The following is a 6,542-nucleotide window of genomic DNA, read 5'->3' as shown; positions in this document are numbered from 1 at the left end:
TACTAATTGAAACTTTCCTTTTAATGTTTGCTTGGGAAACAGAGTAAAACCTCTCCCACCATACGTTAGGAGAAAGGTCTGCCATGGCTTTTTTATCAGATACATATTGATGCCCTTTTTTTAATTTAATTTTTTTTATATAAAGAACTACATGCAACGATCTCTAATGAAAAAAAGTGAGTGATTTTATCCCTTTTGATACTTATATATGTCTTTTTTTCTTGTTATCTTCTACAGCTCTCCAGTGGTAATCTATTATATGAAACCTATTACAAGCAAGTAAGTGTGTTTTTAGGGTTTTAAAACATGAACTCCAATACGGATAGTAAATGACCACTTCCCCACCCACATGGGTAGAAAGTGCTGAGCTTGATGTATGAGTATTTCTGAAATCATAGTTGCATCACATGTTACATGATTCATTTATTTACCCCTGAAATAGAAATGATAGTTTTCTTCTTAATTCTTATTTTAATTTCTTACAGAATTGGAAGAGTAAAAAGTACTCTTCCCATTACTTAGAGCCAGCATGTGACACTGCAGGTGTCTCATGCCAGCTCTATAGATCTAGCACTGAGTGATCATGTGACCACTGATCACTCAGCTCACAGTCTTCTCCCTGCAGAGAGTAGTGACTATCGGCCAACGCTTCCTGCAGGGATTCCACCTCCCCTCTCTCTGTTCCTCCAGTGCTCATTGGAGGGACAGACAGAGGAGGGGGTGGGCACAGCTGACTCTGGCTCTATAGAGGCAGAGCCAGCTGTCAATCAAGCAGTGGGGTGGATCCCAGCAATATTGTCAGGATTTTTCCCGTCTGCAGTGTGGCTCTGTGCTATCAGCATATAGCAAGCAGTAGCCCACTAGATGCTGACTTTGGGTGACAGTAGGATACTCCTTTGACCTAAAAGAGGACTAAAGCTAACAAAAAAAAAAAAAGTTTGGCTTTAGTTCTCTTTTTAAAGCTGAACTCCAGGTATAAGTATTATGCATACTTTGTTCCAGCTTGGACCAATGTAATTTTGTATATGATATACCTAGAAGGGCCACAGAAACCTGTAGAGCACTGTAGTAGCCGGAGCACCCGAAGTGCTTAACAGCAATCTTCGAGATCCTGTATGGCATTGAGCTGAACAGATTCCCCTCTGCTCTCAAAAAACACAGGGATCTCGGTGTCATCACAGTGATGTCAAGATGACATCACGATCAGCCCCTCATCCAATCAGGGAACACCATGTAAAAATAAAAGGTATTTTCTGGATGGCCACTGTCCTGAGTGGGTGACCCCCTGTGACAGCCAAGCAACTAGTGATTTCAGAAAGGGAGTGAAGGTAGCCATCATATTTTTCAAGATAGAAGTTAAAATAAAATTGTCATTATGTTTTGTATAAAGCTGAACATAACCTCTTCCTGCCATTACCAACTGTACTAGACAAAAAGAGATTAAAGTTGGCTAGGTATAGCATGCTGTAGTGCCACCAACATGTTAAATAATGCTCCTGCCATTTTTACTGTGATAATTGTGAAACACAATGGTGTCTTACCTCATTGTTCTCTACATCACTGCATTTATATGATGGAAAAATGAGCATCTATTACCTTCAGTGTAAACAGCTGGTTAAAACAATCAGTAGATTCAGAAATATAGGTAGTTGTAGTCTGCACTTTTTCTGTAAAGATAGAGGTTGGCTTTTGGTTTACATGGAACATTAGCCTCCTTTTATATCTCTGGATCTGCTCTTCATTTTGACTTTGCAGTTTAGTAGTGGGTCACCTCCTGATTTATTTTAAATTTTTTTGGCGCCCAGTTTGTGAAGGGTTTATGTTTAACCACTTGCTGTCCGGAGCAATTTCTTACAATTTGCGCACACATGATAAAATATAAATTTTTGACTAGAAAACGGCTCCAGACCCCCAAACAATGATATATGTTCTGACAGCAGAGACCCTGTAGAATAAAGAATTCTATTTTTTTTTATGTTGCATGGTATTTGCGCAAATGTTCATCAAACCAGTATTTTTAGGAAAAAATAAACTAATTTAAAATTTAGTGCCCAGAAACATACTATAATACCGAATTGTTTTAGTAAAATATAAAAGATGAGGTCACGTCGGATAATTAGATACCACACATGTCAAGCCTTAAAATTGCGTTTGCCAAAAATTTAAATACCCCAAATTTCCCGTAGAGTACTTTAAACGCTTTTTATCAGTTTAGTGCCAACAGTGATTGATGGCCATAGAATTATTGCTCTCACTGTGACGTTCACGGTGATATGTAACTTGTGTAGCACAGTTGTCGCTTTTGCACATGGCGCACCAACGCGCGTGTATGTGCGTGGACGTGGGGGGCGGCGGGGGGACTTTAAAAAAAATGTCTTTGCATTTTTCTTCTCTTTTTATGTTACTTTAATTTTTACTTTTTTTTTTAATGCTATTTTGCTATCACATAGGGGGCTACCAAGCCCCCTATGTAATAGCAGGGTGTGACAGGTCCTCTTTATAGAGACATCAGGGATCTTTCAGACCCCTAATGTCACCTAGGGACCCCAAAGAAGCTGAGGAAGCAGAGATCTGCTTCCCCAGCTTCTTCTCCTCCTTTACTCCACATCACTTCCGGGTCCAGTGATCTGAGGAGAGATTAGCGCAGGAACAAACGATTTGGCGGCTGTATAGATGCTGGATCGCTTGTATATTAACGGCCATTGCTGGCTGTTAACAATGATACCAAGAACACTGCTGCTGCAGCAGCCGTGTTCTTCTTTTAACCACTTCTGCGGGCCACCGTCTATACACTTATTGCGGCCCGGAAGTGGTTAAGATGTTGCAGTTGTCTTTACCAGGATTCGGTAACCTATTCAATTGTATCAACATTCGAAAAGCAGTGGTATGGCCATGTTTATTGTGCTCCGCTGGCTCTGGGAGTCTGAAGCTCGTAAAGCATAATAAAAGCTTCTCCTCCATTCACCAAGATCTCTTTCCTGTGTTAAACCGAGATAATTCTGGGAACTACGGCAAGCTCCACACTGCAGCCTGCATTTTTGAATGGACCAAAAATGTGGGCTGTTGTGTGCATAGCCCTGCAGAGCTGTCACAGACACCTCTGGGCCTGGTACTAATGTTCAGGAACTGGGTGGACTGGCTCCCAATCACATGATCACAGATAGAACCAGTGATTGGCTATCACAGTGATCACTGGCTGTAGAACCCTCCCAATCTCTTTCTCCTCTTACAAGCGAAAGAGATACATTGAAGGCGATTTACTAAGACTGGAGCATTCTGAATAGTTGTGCAGGACAACCAATCAGTTTCTAGCTTTCATTTCCTATGCTGAACTAAACAAGCTGATCGGTTACTATCCACAGCTGCTCCAGATTCTGTCTGCTCCAGTTTTAGTAAATTCCGCACATTTTTTTCCTCCTTAGAAGGGAACAATGTAACCAGAAAAAGTCTGTTTTAATAAACAAAAGTGTTAGTTCAGGACCTGATCTAGGTCAACGTTAGGGTTAGTGTCCATGTGTAGGATTAAAAAAAGAAAAAGTACAGTATTGTTTATTTTGTATATCTTTTTTTCTGTTGGGTCACGGCAAAAAATATACAGCTAAAATGTAAAAATATATTATCACCAAATGAAGGCCCAAATAAACTAGGTGCTGGATACAGAAAATATAAGTGTACAGTACTACTAACACATGCCATAGTTGCAAATCTGGGTTCAGGGGATTTTACCTTCACCATTAGGAGTTTAAGAATGTGAGCCCTAAAACATAGGTAGGTTCTGCTTAAAAAGCTACATGTGGAAGGTAGTAACACTTGTATACAGTTCAGTGCTACAAAATATACTCTTAACACTCCCCTGCACTGTACCACTTGGCTTGAATTTGATACATTTGTCACTAAATGAATCTAACTTTTCTTGTAAAGGAGGGTACGCTTTACAGAGCGTTCCTACGCTCTGTAAAACGCTCAACATGTGAAAACTAATGATTGCCTATGGGCGCATATTCGATACGCCTAGGTGTGAACCCAGCCTTACAGAATTGTGGTCCTGTCTTATCTTGTTATTAGCACGACTTTGGAATTGTTCTAGTCATTTCTATTCTACAGGTGGATCCATCTCATACTGGCAGGGTAGGACCATCAGAAGCAGCACTCTTCCTGAAAAAGTCTGCACTTTCAGATGTTGTCCTTGGAAAGGTAAATAAGCCCATATTTTCTTTACGTAAGGACATGCATACATTTATTTTCTGCTGCCCTGTAGTTATGATTTGGAACACGACAAACATAGAGGGATTTTTGAAGATGATTCTTGTGTGGCACCTTATCAATTTGTTTAGTCCAACCAGGGGTACAAGGAGTAGTCTTATTGGTCAAAGCAGTCAATGCATGAAGCATTATTACCAGAATGCCTTAGCATCTTCATAAATGTGGTTTTACAACCAGAGCAACATTGATAAATGATCTAATAATAACCAATTTTGGTCAATGTCTCTGTCACTGCGTATGTTACGATCTGGTGGTCACATTAACCTCCCATGTGTTATGCTTAAAAGAGAAGTATGGGGTAAGCGTTTTTTCCCATAGTTCTCTTTAGGGCCACGGGAGGACATATACTAGCGTCCTCCCATGACCCAAAGCTCAGTATATTGCGAGCTACAGCTCACAGTATACTGGAACTGCCACAGTCAGGACGGATCCCGACATAACTGTTGAGATTCACCCAGCTGCATGAGTGACTGCTGGCTCTGCCTATCTAGAGGCAGAGCCAGCTGTGTCCTCCCCTGTCCGTTCCGCCAGTCAGCGCTGGAGGATCGGAGCGGGGCATCCCTGCAGGGAGACGTGAGTGACAGTCACAACTCTCTGCAGGGACATGATCGAGAAGTGAGCGAGTGACGGTATGTGTTCGCCTCCTTCCCGATCTATTGAGGCAACGTATTACATTTTCATTGTCACACGCCGGCTTGAACTATGACGATGGGTGATTTTCACTCACCTCATAGTTCTCCTTTTAATTTCTGTTAGCAAGTCAACATCCTCATCCCTGTGCTGGTAGTTTATGGCATTCATTCTAACAAAAAGAACAAAAATGTAAAATGTTTGCAGTTTATGCAGTCCTTGCATATAGTGGCTCCATTATTTATTTATTTATTTATTTATGTTTTCTTCAGGCTTTATTTTTACCTGATAGCAACAAACTACCAGGCCTAGGGTGACTGCACTCAAACACTGTACAGTATTCACATAGGATCAGCGTTGTCACCCTCCTTAGACCCACAACATAGGGGAAGGTGTTCTGCAGCTCCCGACACACTTTTTTGATAACGTTGTTTGAGATAAAACTGCAGAGTGCACAGGCCTCAGGACAGAACTGGATTTCTGGCAGCATCAACAAGTATATATTTATTTTATTTTTTGCACTAATAAAGACCAAATGGGAGCAAAAGGGAGCAGTTCAATATTAGAGTTTACATATACTTTAAAGCAGCCTTTCTCAGCCAGGTGCCGTGGCACACTGAGTTGCATTCTGGTTCGGTCAGGGATGCCTTCATATCAGCCCCGATGCTGGCGACGTACACTGTACGTCGTCAGTCACGAAGGGGTTAAAGAAAACCATTGCAGACCTATCTTGATGAATATACAAGTTGCCCGTCATGCTGCTAAAATGGCTTCAGTACTCTCTAAATCACAGACTCGAGTATGCAGATTAGCATCTGACTTCACTCTGGCTCTCCTGATTTAGTTGTTTGTTTCAGGTTATCGTCTCAGAGTATTAAAGCCAGAGACAGCCAGGTTAATAGTCGTTTCAGAGGGAAGTCAGGAATGGCAATCTCTCATTTCCTCTCAGTACAGGTTAGCTTTAATTACCATACGAGATTCAGTTGCACAATTAATTTGTTGATTCTTAGTTTTTTTCCCCCCGTAAAAGTTGCAATAATGCTTTTATCAGAAACAGTCTCTCTTGTAAAGTGTTTGAACTAGTCCTCAACTATTTTTCATAGTGACATGCACAAGTAAAAAGGGATAAAGTCTCTTTTTGGTCTATGAATTCTACTCAATACCTCCTCATACATGAGCTTAATTTTTAATCCATTAATAAAGATTTTTAATAAAGATAATTATTTACTGACATTTGACAGTTTGACGTACTGTACAATATGCCATGTGTATTGTTTAAATGTCTGGTTCTCTTTCAAAGATTTGCAACTAGGTTACACATTTGAAATCCTTTTTCCATTTATCTTGGGGTAAGGGGGTTTAGGAAACCAGGAATAAGCTAAAGTTTGCAATTTCTGTATTTTTCTCTCCTTAATTATTCCTATGTATTTCTGTTCATTTTTAGATTTGGGACCTGGCTGATCCAGAGGGAAAGGGTTACCTGGACAAACAGGTATAAAGATTTGTTTCCTTTTTGAAGTTTTATCTATATTTATGTATTTATTTAATGTTTTAGTTTATTCTATTTAATTTATATTTGTAAGTTGAATATATCAAATAGTATCTGTGTTTTTTTTTTTTTTTATTACAGGGATTTTTTTTTGCTTTGC

General features: G+C 40.1%; 1 protein-coding gene across 1 annotated transcript in view; it reads left to right on the top strand.

The window, feature by feature from the left end:
- The first annotated feature begins 251 nt into the window (after window positions 1-251).
- The window catches only part of EPS15L1 (epidermal growth factor receptor pathway substrate 15 like 1), a 108,860-nt gene continuing 102,569 nt past the window's right edge, over window positions 252-6,542 (top strand). The window contains exons 1-3 of the mRNA XM_018568089.1: window positions 252-279; window positions 4,105-4,194; window positions 6,338-6,385. The gene's annotated coding sequence lies outside the window, so the exon portion shown is untranslated. The remainder of the gene's footprint in view (window positions 280-4,104; window positions 4,195-6,337; window positions 6,386-6,542) is intronic.

Source organism: Nanorana parkeri, unplaced genomic scaffold, assembly GCF_000935625.1.
Source record: "Nanorana parkeri isolate BGI_ZX_2015 unplaced genomic scaffold, ASM93562v1 scaffold1135, whole genome shotgun sequence".
Lineage (NCBI taxonomy): Eukaryota > Metazoa > Chordata > Amphibia > Anura > Dicroglossidae > Nanorana > Nanorana parkeri.
This window is presented reverse-complemented; position numbering and strand designations above follow the sequence as displayed.